This window comes from Megascapheus bottae, chromosome X, assembly GCF_031878675.1.
Source record: "Megascapheus bottae isolate mThoBot1 chromosome X, mThoBot2.hap1, whole genome shotgun sequence".
NCBI classification, from domain to species: domain Eukaryota; kingdom Metazoa; phylum Chordata; class Mammalia; order Rodentia; family Geomyidae; genus Megascapheus; species Megascapheus bottae.
Genome location: NC_143547.1, coordinates 34,509,603 through 34,524,251, shown reverse-complemented (window position 1 = coordinate 34,524,251; position 14,649 = coordinate 34,509,603). Strand labels below are relative to the sequence as shown.

At 42.4% G+C, this 14,649-nt stretch overlaps 1 protein-coding gene and 1 non-coding gene across 3 annotated transcripts in view; one reads left to right on the top strand and one right to left on the bottom strand.

Moving 5' to 3' along the window:
- Klf8 (KLF transcription factor 8) overlaps positions 1–14,649 on the bottom strand; it is a 197,221-nt gene that overhangs the window by 48,648 nt on the left and 133,924 nt on the right. The gene's annotated exons all lie outside the window — the stretch shown is intronic.
- LOC150040815 (U6 spliceosomal RNA) lies at positions 3,493–3,594 on the top strand. The gene has a single exon (XR_016533989.1). It is a non-coding gene; the product is annotated as a U6 spliceosomal RNA (small nuclear RNA).

The window sequence follows — 14,649 nt, the reverse complement described above, 5'->3', positions numbered from 1 at the left end:
ATGTGGTACCGAGGAATCGAACCCGGGTCTTCATGCATGCTAGGCAAGCACTTTAACCACTAGGCCAAACTCCCGGTCTGTCTATGTATTCTTAACTAGAGATTACAGTCAGTTTTAATATGGAGCTTTAGGATAATAATTTAAGTCTTTACAGAAGACCCACTATATAAGCAACACTATAGAAGGTAGGTGTGTACCTGCTACAAAGTTCATAACAGAATATGGAAAACAATAAATTCTATATCTATGACTTCTACACTCATGGAATTCACAGTCCAGGTCAGAGTGAGAAAACTAGCAGCTCATTCAGACATGTTTCAGTTTTCACAGTGATGTTAAAAATTAAACAATTAGCCAAAAATATTTCAAAAGCAGGAAATTCTCCATTTTGAAAAGAAATCCTATGGGAGGGAAATACTAGGGAGGGTGAGTCCAAAAAGAAATGGTCTCAATAATTGGCTTACTTAACTGTAACCCCTTTGTACATTACCTTTATAACAACAATATTTAGAATAAAAAATATTTTCTGAATAAGTTGAAAGATCTTACAAATGTGATGAGAGGTACATATTGATTAGAACAGGGAAATATTTTCTGAAAAGGACCCAAGGTTTCTCCTTTTAAACAAGGTGTGTTTTCTCAGTTTTATCAGGCTTTGTAGAGATAGGAGTTTGACACTAAAGGTCTATATGCTAAGACAAACTGTCTAAAATAATAGTAACTACATATTACAAAAGAAGGAGTGCTGGAGTCTAGGAGAAGAGATTACTCAAGAGTAAAACATTCAGGAGGAAAAAAAACTACAAAAGAATTTTTTCATGTGTGAAATAGGCCATAAATAACTAAAATCAGTCAAAAAGCAGGAGAAAGGAAATCTACAACAGAAAAAAATAGGCAGAAGTCCCATTCAAATTACTTGCCACATGCATCTGTGTGTGTGTGTGTGCCTGTGTGCCTGTGTGCCTGTGTGCCTGTGTGCCTGTGTGCCTGTGTGTGTGTATTGTGGTTTGAACTTAAGGCTTGGGCCCTGTCATTTATTGCTAGCTCAAGGCTAGGGCTCTACCACTTGAGCCACAGTTCCACTTCCAGATTTCTGGTGGTTAATTGGAGACAAGAATCTCATAAGCCAGGAGCGGTGGCTCACACCTGTAATCCTAGCTACTCAGGAGGCTGAAATCTGAGGATCGAGGTTCAAAGCCAGCTGGGGCATAAAAGGACCGGAGACTCTTATCTCCAATTAACCTGTAGAAAACAGGAAGTGGGGCTTGGCTCAAGGGTAGTGTGGTAGCCTTGAGCTGAAGAGTTCAGGGACAGCGCCCAGGCTGAATTCAAGTCCCATAACCCGCAAAAAGAATTTCACAGATGGGGTTGGGGAGTGTGACTTAGTGATAGAGTGCTCACCTAGCATTCACAAAGCCCAGGGTTTGATTCCTCAGTACCATATATCCAGAAAAACACAGAAGTGGTAGAGCACTAGCCTTAATAAAACGCAAGGACAGTACCCATGCCCTGAATTCAAAGCCCCAGGGCTGGCCAAAAAGAAAAAAAAAAGAATCTCACAGATCTTTTCACCCTTGGCTGGCTTCAAATTGCAATCTTCAAATCGCAGTCTCCTGAATAGCTGGGATAATAGGCTTTGTTTCAGCGTAGCCTAACTGGGAGTTTGGCTTAGTGGGAGAGTGCTTTGCCTAGCATTCACGGCTCAATTCCTTGGTATCACATACATAGAAAAAAGCCATAAGTGATGCTGTGGCTCATGTTGTAGAGCTCTAGCCTTCAGGAAAGCCCAAGGACAGTGCTCAGGCCCTGAGTTCAAGCCCTGGGACTGGCAAAAAAAAAAACAAAAACATAGCCCAGGCTGGTTTACACCATTTTTGCTCCTGCCTCAGTTGAATATTGAGATTTTAAGCATAACTATCATGCCCAGCCACGAATAGTGTCTTGACAAGAGAAACACTAGCCAGGAGTTTTTGGCAGCCAGGCTCGCCAAATAATCACAGACATAGGCGAAAGTGATGCAGTAGCTCAAGTGGTAGAGTACTAGCCTGGAGCAAAAGAAGCTCAGGGACCGTGCCCAAGACACAGAATTCAAGCCCAGGAACAGAAAAAAAACAAGCAAAATAACCCCAAGCTGGGCACAAAGGCTCACTCCAGTAATCCTAGCTGAGAATTGCACTTTAAAGCCAGCCAGGACACTGAAGTCCAGGAGATGCTTATCTCCATTTAAGCACCAGAAAACAGGAAATGGTACTGGGGCTCAAGGGGTAGGGCAGTAGTAGCCTGGAGCTGAAGAGCTCAGGGACAGCACCCAGGCACATAGTTCAAGCCCCAGGAACAAAGAAAAAAGGAAAGCAAAACAAACAACAGAGGGGGGGGGAGAAGAAACTTGCACTTGTACAAAGAGAGCCATGTTGAGTACATGGCAAGAAGGCAGTCATCTACAATCAGGAAAATAGCCCTCTCAAGAATCTGACCATAGCCAGGGCTAGTGATTTATCTGTGTAATCTTAGCTACTCAGGAGACTGAAATCTGAGAATCGTTCATTCAAAGCCAGCAGGAAAATCTGGGAGGTTTTTTTTTTTTTTTTGAATCTCCAATTAACCACCAAGTGGCAAAGTGATAGAGTGTTAGCCCTCAGCAAAAAGAGCTCTAGGACAGTGCCCAGGCCCTGAGTTCAGGCCCCACAACTGACAAAAATAAATCTGACTACATGAAGATGCATAGCCTCTAGAAGAGCAAAAGTTAAAATTTTTCTGTGGTTTAAGAAATCCAGTTGGAGGGCCGGGAGTTTGGCCTAATGGTAGAGTGCTTGCCTAGCATGCACAAAGACCCATGTTTGATTCATAGAAAAAAAAAACCTGGAAGTGGTGCTGAGGCTCAAGTGGTAGAGCTCTGACCTTGAGAAAGTCCAAGGACAGTGCTGAGGCCCTGAGCCCAAGCCCAGGACTGGCAAAAATAAATAAATAAATAAATAAATAAATAAATAAATAAATAAATAAATAAATCCATCCATCCATCCATCCATCCATCCAGTTGGAGATATTGTTAGGGCAGCCCTGTCCCTCTATTACATTCATTGCAAAGTTTTTTTTTTAATTTTTACTGTCATTATAAACAATGCTACAAAAGATTGGGACTATTTCAAATGTTAATCAATGAAAGACTTTAAATCAATCATGGCTCATCTAGTGCCAAACTATGCTGTAAAACAAATGTGCATTTTACCTATAAATATGGAAAGATGTTGCGGGGGAGGGAAATGGGGACCAAGACATGTGAAAGGGTATCAGTGTATGGGAATTAATGCACCATCTATCTGGCAAATATCATGTAACCCTTCTATTAATTACAATAAAAATATATGGAAAAAAATTGTAGCAAACAAAAAAGAATATGGAAAGATCTCCAAAATATATTTTCAAGTAGACAAAGCAAGTTGTTGAACAATATATGTTTATACTACTATTTGTGTATAAAAGGGAAGGGGGAAGGTGCTCGATTTAGCAGCACATATACTGTAACTGGAACAAAACAGAGATTAGCATGGCCCCTGTGCAAGGATGACACAAATTCATGAAGCATTCCATATTTTTTAAAAAGGGAGGGGGAGAGAGGGAAGAGAAAAATAACTATACACATTGCTCGATTTGTTTTAAATATCTCTGAAAGGACTCTTAGTAATTGTAGTTGCCTCAAATTGGGCAAAATGAGTGGTTAGGGGACAGAAATCAGTTAGCATTTTTACTGTACAACCTGTATATGTTTGATTGAATCATGTGGAATATATTACCAATGTAAAATACATTCTGAAATGAGAGTTTCTAAAACTTAGGGGAAATAAAATACACGTTTTTGAGCTATATTTGGTCTGTAGCTAATTGCTTGCACCTCCAGCCTAAATCACAATGGTGGCATCTAGAATAGGAAAGAAGGAGCCAAATACAAAGACATAAAATCAAAAGCCTTTGGCAGTAGATAGATGAAGAAAGTGAGGAAGGGGTGAATATTTGATGCCAGTATTTTGTGCATAGAATGAGAACCACAACAACCACATTTTCTAATTATTATACTTTCATGCATTCTTAAATTGCTTTGTAAAATTAACTTCTTCACTTCTTTGCTACAAAGTGGTTTCTGCTATTATCTCTAGTTCATAGATAAGAAAACTCCAGTGCAGAATTTAAGGATATTCACCTTGGTTTTAGAACAGTAAGTTAAGAACCAAGGAAGTAGGAAGGGGGCATGTTGATTGGAGGGTGGGCAAGATTTTGGGTGAAGATCCATACTATTTTAGAAATGCTGAGCTACAATCTCAATAGTCCTCTAGAGATAGGTTATTTCACCTTCATCATTCCAGACATGGTAATATATGCATGCAATCCCAACACTAGCGAGGCTGAGGTAAAAGGATCATGAGTTTGGGACCAGGAGCATGGCTTAATGGTAGAATGCTTAATCTAGCATGCATGAAGCCCTCAGAACCACATACACAGAAAAAGCCAAAGTGGTGCGGAGGCTCAAATGGTAGAGCACGAGCCTTAAGAAAGCCCAAGAACGGTGCCCAGACCCTGAGATCAAGATCCAGGACTGGAAAAACAAAAAGATCACGAGTTTGAGATCAGCCTGTGGTATACATTGACTTATTGTTTTAAAAATTAAGCTAGACAAACTGGGTGCGATGGCTCATGCTTGTAATCTTAGCTACTCAGGAGGCTGAGATCTGAGGATCTCAGTTCAAAGCCAGCCAGGGCACTACAGACTGTGAAAATCTTTTTTTTTTTGCCAGTCCTGGGGACTGAACTCACGGACTAAACACTGCCCTTAGGCTTTCCTCAAGGCTAGTGCCATAGTACCACATGAGCTTTTTTAAAATTTTGCTGTAGCGTGTTTTTTATTGTGAACATTAACAGAAGGAAAGAAAATATAGCACCTCTAATGTACAGTTAGATTATGTATTCTAGAAATAAAACAAATTGTAGACTTAAAACAACACTAAAAATTCAAGTCAGTCAATCTACATATAATATTAGGTACTTTGTTCATCTGACAATACTCTCCAGAATGTTGAGGCCCTTTTATGTCAAATGATGTTTGTGGAGAAGTAAACAAATCATGAGACCATGATTCTAGTTTTTAATGAATACTTATATGACTCTTCACATGAACTTTCTGATTTAGGTTGGCAATGAATAGATCTCTTATACAGACTTATGGCCAACTAAGAACATAAATCAAATATAACTAATTTGGGGGGCTTGAAATCTAGCTCAGTGGTAGAAAGAACATTTGCCTAGAAAGTAAGGCTGTAAGTTGAATCCCTAGGATCCCTGTTCCCCCGAAAAAACAAAACAAAACAAAACACTTCCGGTTTTTCTATCCATGTGGTACCAAAGAATCGAACCCAGGTCTTTGCGCATGCTAGGAAAGCACTCTACCACTAGGCCAAATTCCCAGCAAAGAATGTGAGATACTTATTTCCAATTAACTACTAGAAAATGAGAAGTAGGGCTATGACTCAAGGGGTAGGGTGGTAGCCTTGAGCTGAAGAACTCAGGGACAGTGCCCAGGCTGAGAGTTCAAGCCCCATGACCGCAAAAAAAAAAATTAGGCTGGACACGGGTGGCTCATGTCATAACTCCTACTCAGAAGGCTGAGATCTGAGGATTGCAGCCAGAAAAGTCTGTGAGACTGTTTTCTCCTATAAAACACCAGAAAACCAGAAGTGGTGCTATGGCTCAAAGTGGTAGAGCACTAGCCTTGATCAAAGAGAACTCGGAGATAGCACCCAGGCCCTGAGTTCAAGCTCCATGGCTGACCCCCCAAAGTAATAACTTACTTTAAAAGACCAGACATGCCAAGCTCTGGTGGCTAATTCAAGAGGCTGAAATCTGAAGATCATGGTTTGAAATCAGCCCTGTCGGATGAATCTCTTAAGATTTTTGTCTCCAATTAACTTGCAAAGTGGATGTATGGATGAACTGGTAGAGCATCAGCTTTGAGTGAAAAATAGCTAAGGGGGAGTTCATGAGCTCTGAGTTCAAGACCCAGCCCTACTACACAAAAAAAAGAAATTCGCCAGGTGCTGGTGGCTTATATCTGTTATCCTATCTACTCATAAAGGTAAGATCTGAGAATGGCCTGCCCCACCAATAAAGTCAATGCAACACTTATCTCAAATTCACCACCAAACGGCAAGAAATGAAGGTATGGTTCAAGTGGTAGTCTGCCAGCCTTAGTGAAAAAGCTGAGAAAGCACATTGGTCCTGTGTTCAAGCCCCACCACAGAGCCTCCCTCCCTCCCTCCCTCCCTCCCTCCCTCTCTCTCTCTCTCTCTCTCTCTCCACACACACACACACACACACACACACACACACACACACACACACACCAGCTCATGATATATCCTGACATAGTTTGTTTGACTAACATGCACAAATCCCTAGCACAGAAAAAAAAAAAACAAAACCCACAAAGAAATAGCCAGATGTGGTGGCTCATGCCTGTAATCCTAGCTACTCAAGAGGCTGAAACCAGAGGATCAAGGTTCAAAGCCAGCCGAGGCACAAAAGGACCTGAGACTCATCTCCAATTAACCTCTAGAAAATGGGAAGTGGGGCTTGGTTCCAGGGTCGGGCGGCAGCATTGTGCTGAAGAGCTCAGGGACACTTCCCAGGCCCAGGGATAGGGATAGGGCAGTAGCCTTGAGCTGAAGAGCTCAGGGAGAGCTGAGTTCAAGCCCCATCACACACACACACACACACACACACACACACACACACACACACACACACACACACACACACAGAACACAGAGTTTTTCTGGGCGCCTATAATCCTAACTACTTAGAAAGCTGGGGATCACAGTTCAAAGCCAGCCTAGAAAAGAAAGTCTGTGAGACTCTTTATCCCTAATTAACCACCAGAAAATCAGAAGTGGCTCAAAGTGGTAGAACACTAGCCTTGACCTGAAGATCTCGGTGACAGTGCCCACGTCCAGGGTCTACTGACCAAAACAAACAAACAAACAAAGAGCAAGCTTGATTTGCCCATAGTGAATCTATTTTTTATCTAAACATATAGATAGCATCTTTCCATATATTACATTAGAGCATGTAGCAGATTCCAGACATTTACATCCAGCATGTTTCCATTTTATTCTACATTTGTTTTCCCAAACATACAGCAACATCTAAATAAATTACTACTAATGACAAACTTCTGTTATGATGTATTAAAAGTCAGATACTAAATTCAATGCTTTATTTATATTGTCCATAATCACAAATTACCATGTCCTTTTTCTCATGCGGGTACCATGGATGGAACTCAGGGCCTGCTCTTGCTTGACTTGATTTCTTGTGACTGAAGCTCTTGAGTCACATCTCTAGTCCATCTTTATGCTGGTTACTTGAAGATGGGATTGTCAAGAACTTTTCTAACCAAGCTGACTGTGAATATTCATCCTCTGACCTCAGCTTTCTGAATCACTAGAATTACAAGTGTGAATAACTTGAGCCCAGCAAATTGTTTGTTATTTTTATTGTTGTTGTTGTTGTTTTGTTGGGATCTGGGTGTGAACTCAGGGCCTCATAGCTTGGCTAGTGTTCTACCACATAAGCCATGCCTCCAGATACCATATCATTTTAGAGATGAGGAAAGAGATTAGATAATAAAGCTGAGTTGGGGTTAATAAATACATATTAAAAATCTGACTTCGCCAGGCAAAGTGGCTCACACCTGAAATCCTAGTTACTCAGGAGACTGATATCTGAGGATCAAAGCTAGCTGAGCACTAAACTCTGTGAGACTGTTATATCTAATTAACCACTCGAAAACTGGAAGTGGGACTGTGGCTCCAGTGGTAGGTAGGTAGCCTTGAGCTGAAGAGCTCAGGGACAGCACCCAGGCCCAGAGTTCAAGCTTCATGATCGACCAAAAAAAATCTTACTTCTAGGTACAAAACCTAAGAAAACATAAATGAACCTCAATGAAAGCTATTGGTCAATAGGGGATAAAGAATGTGGGAAAGGAGAAAGCAATAGAGGGCTTATTTTAAGGGGGAAAAAACATAATATATGCCATCTAAAATACCATACAGGGCCCAGGGAGTTTGGCCTAGTGGTAGAGTGCTTGCCTAGCATGCACGATGACCCAGGTTCGATTCCTTGGAACCACATGCATAGAAAAAGCCAGAAATGGTGCTGTGGCTCAAGTGGCAGAGTGCTAGCCTTGAGGAAAAAAGCCCAAGAACAGTGCTCAGGCCTTGAGTTCAAGCCCCAGGACTGGCAATATAAATAAATAAATAAATAAATAAATAAATAAATAAATAAATAACCATACAGAAACACCATGGGGCAATTGATAGACTCAAAAAGAAGCTTGAATGACAGGAAAGTAAAAGGGGGATCAGATGCCAGGAGAATGTCAGTGGGAGAGCAGAGGACTAACCAAGAAGGTGAATGAGGGTAAAAGTGGTCTATGTACTTTTTTTGCATGCCTGAAAACAGAACAATGAAACTTCTTGAAAGGGTTTATGAAGGAGTATGATAAAGGAGAGAAAGTGGGTGAAGTTGATTGGGTTACAGTTTATCCATGTATGGAAACAACATCACACCCAATCTCCCCTAGTATAACTAAGGTGCGCTAATTGGAAAAAAAAAAAGACCTAGGGACTGGGAAGCTTAGTAGTAGAGTGCTTGCCTAGCATGCATGAACTCCTGGGTTCTACTCTCCAGTATAACATAAAACAGAAAAGGCCAGAAATGGTGATGTGGCTCAACTGGTATTGCGAGCCTTGAGCAAAAGAAGCTTAGGCAGAGGACTGCCAAAAAAAAAAAACAAAAACATATACAGACACACACACACACACACGACCAACCACAGTGCTACATTGACTTTTTTCCTCTGGTATTGGCTTGAATTCATGGTCAGGGTGCTGTCCCTGAATTTTTTGGTTGTTGTTATTCAAGGCTATTTGTTCTATTGCTTGAGTCACAGTTCCACATACACATTTTGATTATTGTTTGTTTTTGCCAGTCCTGGGCCTTGAACTCAGGGCCTGAGCACTGTCCCTGAACTTTCTCAAGGCTAGAGCTCTACCACGTGAGCCACAGCACCACTTACGGATTTTTTCTATGTATGTGGTACGGACAAATCAAACCTGGGTCTTCATGCAAGCTAAGCAAGCACTCTACCACTATGCCAAACTCCCGGCCCCAACATTTTGATTGTTAATTGGAGATAAGAGTCTGAAGAGTCAGGTGTGGTGGCTCACTCCTATAATCCTAGCTACTCAGGAGGCTGAGATCTGAGGATCTCATTCTAAGCCAGCTAGGGCACTAAGAAGTCCATTACCAGAAAACGGAGCTGTGGCTCAAGGAGTAGGATGGTAGCCTGGAGCTGAAGAGCTCAGGAACAATGCAAGGCCAAAGGGCAGGGTAGTAGACTTGAGCTGAAGAGCACAGGGACAGTGCCTGGGCCCAGAGTTCAGGTCCCACTACCAACACACACACACACACACACACACACACACACACACACACACACACACACACACACACAGTCTGTAGAATTTTCCTCTCTGGGCTGGTTTTGAACCTTAATCCTCAGATCCCCACCTTATGAGTAGCTATGGTTACAGGCTTGAGCCACCAGTGCCCAGCTTCCACACTACCCTTCTAATCAACAAAAGAGCCCACACTACAATGCTACTCATTTACTCACATTCTACTTAGTAATTAAATGGCAATCATTTTCAATGATCATTTAGGCCAATTATCCCAATCAAGTTTTCATTTGTTTCAAAAATATGGTACTTTAGAACTAGTCCTCAGAAGATAAAGTACAAAATATGTACTGTTTACATGGGAAATGTGATACAATGATCAAACACCTGTCAGTGGGGGAGGTATCATCTTGATATGTATAAAAATGCAGGACAGAGTGTAATGAATTTTCCAGAAAATGTACCAAAAATGATCTGGGATCTCAAAAGAGTAGTTCTAGCATGGTGCATTGTCTCATGCCTATAATCCTAGCTACTCAGGAGGCTGAGATCTGAGAATCACAGTTCAAAGCCAGCTCAGACACTAAAAAGCCTGTGAGACTCTTGTCTACAATTAATCACCAGAAGTGGTGCTGTGGCTCACAGCTGAAGAGCTCAGGGACAATGCCCTGGCCAAGGGGTAGGGTGATATAGCCTTGAGCTGAAGAGCTCATGGACAGTGCCCAGGCTGAGAGTCCAAGCCCCAGGACTGACCAAAAAAAAGGGGGGCATATTTCTAGATGCAAGGATCAGAGAAAGTTCCACAGAAATAAAGGCTAACGCCTAGCGTAGTGGCTTACCCCTGTAATCCTAGCTACGCAGGAGGCTGAGATCTGATCAATGTTGTTCAAAGCCAGCCGGGCTCTGCTCTTATCTCCAATTACTCCAATTAGTTACTAGAAAATGGGAAATGGAGCTGTAGCTCCTGGGGTAGGGCAGTAGCCTTGAGCTGAAGAGCTCAGGGACAGCGCCCAGGCCCAGCGTTCAAGCCCCATGACCCACAAAAAAAGAAAGAAAGAAAGAAAGAAATGCTAAATTAAGATTCATTATGGAAAAAATACAATCAATACACTTCAGGAAAAGCTATGGAAATACTATAAGGTAGTTCATTTGTGGTAACTATAAAGCAAGCAGGATAGTGATATCTAAAGAATAACTAAGATAAGATCTGTGGAGGGCCAGAAGCATGGTCAATTAATTGGTAAAGGGCTCGTCTAGCATGCGAGAAGCCCTGGTTTGAATTCCTCGGTGTCACATAAACAGAAAAAGCCAGAAGTGGTGCAGTGGCTCAAGTGGTAGAGCTAGCCTTGAGAGAAACAAAACAAAAAACAAAGACAGTGCCCAGGCCCTGAGTTCAAGCCCCAGGACTGGCAAAAAAAAAAAAAAGATGGGCGCGGCAGCTCACACCTGTAATCCTAGCTACTCAGGAGGCTAAGATCTGAGGATCAAGGTTCAAAGCTAGTCCAGGCACAAAAAGACCGGAGACAAGAGTCTCCAATTAACCTCCAGAAAATAGAAGTGAGACTTAGTTTGAGCTCAAGGACAGTGCCCAGGCCGAGTTCAATCCCCAGGACGAAAGAGGAAAGGAAGAAAGGAAGGAGGGAAGGAAGGAAGGAAGCAAGCAAGCAAGGAAGGGAGAGAGGGAGGGAGGGAGGGAGGGAGGGAGAGAGAGAGAGAGAGAGAGAGAGAGAGAGAGAGAGAGAGAGAGAGAGAGAGAGAGAGAGAGAGAGAGAGAGAGAGGAGAGAGCTCACACGCTGGGGAACCAGATGGGAGGTACACAGGATTTATGGAAGACTACGATCTTGGTGGGAGGATAAAGTAGATATTTAAGACAAAGGAAACAAATGAGCATTTGAAATCTTTGTGAGTACGTTTATGGTACATACCTGTAATGCTAGCCCTCAGGAGGCTGAGGCAGGAGGATCAATTATCTAAACAAAATAAATAAATCAAAAAAGATTTTTCAAGCTGGGCACATTGGTGGCTCCCATCTGTAATCCTAGCTACTCAGTAGGCTGACATCTGAAGATCAAGCTTCCAAGCCAGCCCAGGGGCAGGAAAGTCCATAGGACTCTTATCTCCCAATAAGCACAAAGCAAGCCAGAAGTGGAGATGTGACTCAAGTGATTGAGCACTTGCCTTGAGGAAAAAAGCTTAGGGACATTGCTCAGCCCTCGTTCAAACCTCATGACTGGTACACACAAAAAAGATTTTTTTTTCTTAGTAACTGATACATACATAGTACATCAAAATGCATGTGCTAAGCTTTATTTATTTATTTTCAGATGTGATATATATTTACTAAATTATACATTCAAAGATAATCATCATTTGATATTTAAGCATTGTTATAAAGTATTACTCAGGACAAAGATAAACATATAAATACATTAATTATTATAATCTAATACACAAAGCTTCTGTCAGAATGGAAAGGATGAGACTAATGTAAAGAGAAGAGGGATAGCCTGTTGCTGTCTGCTAGCTACTAAGGAGGCTGAGAAGAGAGGATAATGGCTCAAAGCTATTCCAAGCAGAAAGATCCCTGAGACTCTTATCTCCAGTTAACCAGCAAAAAAACATCTGGAAGTGTGGCTCACGTGGTAGAGTCTCAACCTTGGAGGAAAAAACTGAAAAAAAAAGAGCAAAGCCCTGAGGTTAAGACCCAGTGCAGAAAAAAATAAAGATTGGTAACTGGACTAGGCTTGGTAACTTGAATTTATAACAGAAACATTAGGAATCTCATCTCTGAAAAGCACACAGTATCAATGAGAACACTGGTGGTGATCAGGTTCATGCTTTTTCCTCCAATTTTCTTCTCCAATTATGTCCTAAAAGTTTATGCAAGAGGGATCTGTAAGTCCACAGCGCTCTGAAAGTACAGCCATTAAGTTTTTCTTGAGAAAGAACTGGATGGATAATTTATCACTTTTACTTTCCTGCCTGTCTGTCCTCTAAGCTAATCTGAAGAGACGGTTCCCAGCTCATGTCCCCAATTGTTAACAGAGATTACCATGTCTATCATGAGTCCCCCCGGAATGCTAAAAAAAATGATAGACACATGTGAATTACTGGTTCATTGTCCAAAGATCAACCTGGGTAAGTTGCCTAAAGAATAATGAGGGGATGGGCTGATAAATTACCTCTTGGAGGTGATAAAAACCAAGGGAGAACAATGTTAAATCAGAGACAAATAAAACCCATGTTCTAGTCTCAAACTTTCTTTGGGCAAGCTAATACAAACTTCCCAAGTCTCCTTTCCTTTACTTGGAAGATATTTTCAGGAGTATAAAGTATTAATTCTATTAGCAATGTGCCAGACAAAGTTCCTAAAGTAAGAAAGAATGAACCATGCAAGCAGAAGCCTCTAGTGCATATATTTTGTTTATCATGTACCGAAATATATTTTGAATTAGAATTAGTAATCTTCACCATAAAAAAAAATAGAAAAACCAATGCTCGGGATCATCCAACTAGTTAGTGATGGTACTAGAAGGCTCAAAGCACGTGTTTTTTTTTAATTTTACAACTTCAAACCATGACAATTTCAATTAGTTTAAAATCTAAACTTAGAAATCATTCACTTTGCTCAGTTAGTATTCCAATGAGTCACATACAGACTCAATTTTTTTCAGTGAAAAACACCACCAGCAGAAATCAAGCATCATTCTTTGACCACCTGTTTGTGTGATTTCCTCCACCCATCCAAATGATTAAGGTTTAAAATAAAATCTATCAAAAGTGGTTAAACAAATCTATTAGCTCCAGCAACCACAGCAATTCTGCCAAATCTTCCCACCTACAAGGAGTATCCAGCCGATTTGGCCACGTCTTAAAGGGCCCGGGCAGGGCCTAGACTTGGGCTTCCTCCTCCAACTAAGCTCAGCCCCTCCTTTAAGAACAGGCACGCCCAAAGCAGCTCCTCCCTCGTAGCTCCTTCCAGGGTCTCGCGATTGATATCCCCAATAATCTAAGCGCCCACCTTAACCCCCTGCCTCCTCTTCCTTCTTTTAAAAAGCCTGTCTAGGTAGCCGCTACTGCTTCCAGGGGGAGTGGGGGATGTTACCTGAGATCGCGAGCCTCCGAAAACCCTGTGTCTTGTGCAGCGACTTTGGCGGTGTGGGGTTAAGTCAAAGACAAACCTTACCGCCTAAGGAGGATTTGAGCGCGCTCAGCCTGGGCGGACCAAACTGGACAAATCCACCCATTCTCGTCCCTTTTCACTCCATTCAAGAAGCGTCCCCCCACCCCGCCCCAAAGTAAGCCCTCCCCTTTCAAGCCCTGCTTTGCTCAACCCCTTAGGCAAAGTCATTTTTCCCTTGAGTTTCATTTGATTCCACATAGTGTTTCTACCCTTCCGCTTCTCGTGCGCCCTCCCCCCCCACTCCCTTTAGCTAAAAAAAAAACCCAAAGCGAAGTGGGTGTGTGTGGAGAAGGGGGAGAGTAGAATTTAGATGGAGGAGGGTTCTAATCCCAGAGTCACTTACCCCCTACGCCTGTAGCTGAGGACTCCAGAAGTGTCCGGAGCTCATGCGGTACTCCAAGAGGCTCATACTCCTGAGCGGATCGCAAGACAGCTGTTCCCCTCACACCCGCCCCTGTCTGACAGGACGCCTGGCGAAGAGCTCTCGCCTTCTCTTTCTTGGTCCCCCACCTCCCTTTTTCTCCCGGCTGGAAAATGACGGGGGGAAGCAAAAAGAGAGGGAGTCGATTCAGACCTCAGAACAAGGGAAACAAAGCTCCTCAAAGCATCCAAATCACCCCCCCCCCACCCAAATCAGGGCCGACAGAGCAGACTTCCTAAAAAGAATCCTCGTCTCTTGTAGCCTTTTTCTCAGCTAAAAATAAAGTAGGTTCGCGGGATCGAAAAGCCTCCGTTTCCCTTTTTACCTCCACCAATTCAGTTCCGGCCAAGCCCACTCTCCACCCATCCTCTGAACTCCGCACACCCTGGAAAAGAAGGCCGGGTGGAGGGGTTAAGAAAACCACCTTCAACCTCAAAACACTACTTGAGCATAAAGTTGAGACAGAGGAGGAATAATCCAAGATCGGAACCCCACGAGGAGATAAGCACAAGAGGAAAACCTTCAACGCTTCAATGCC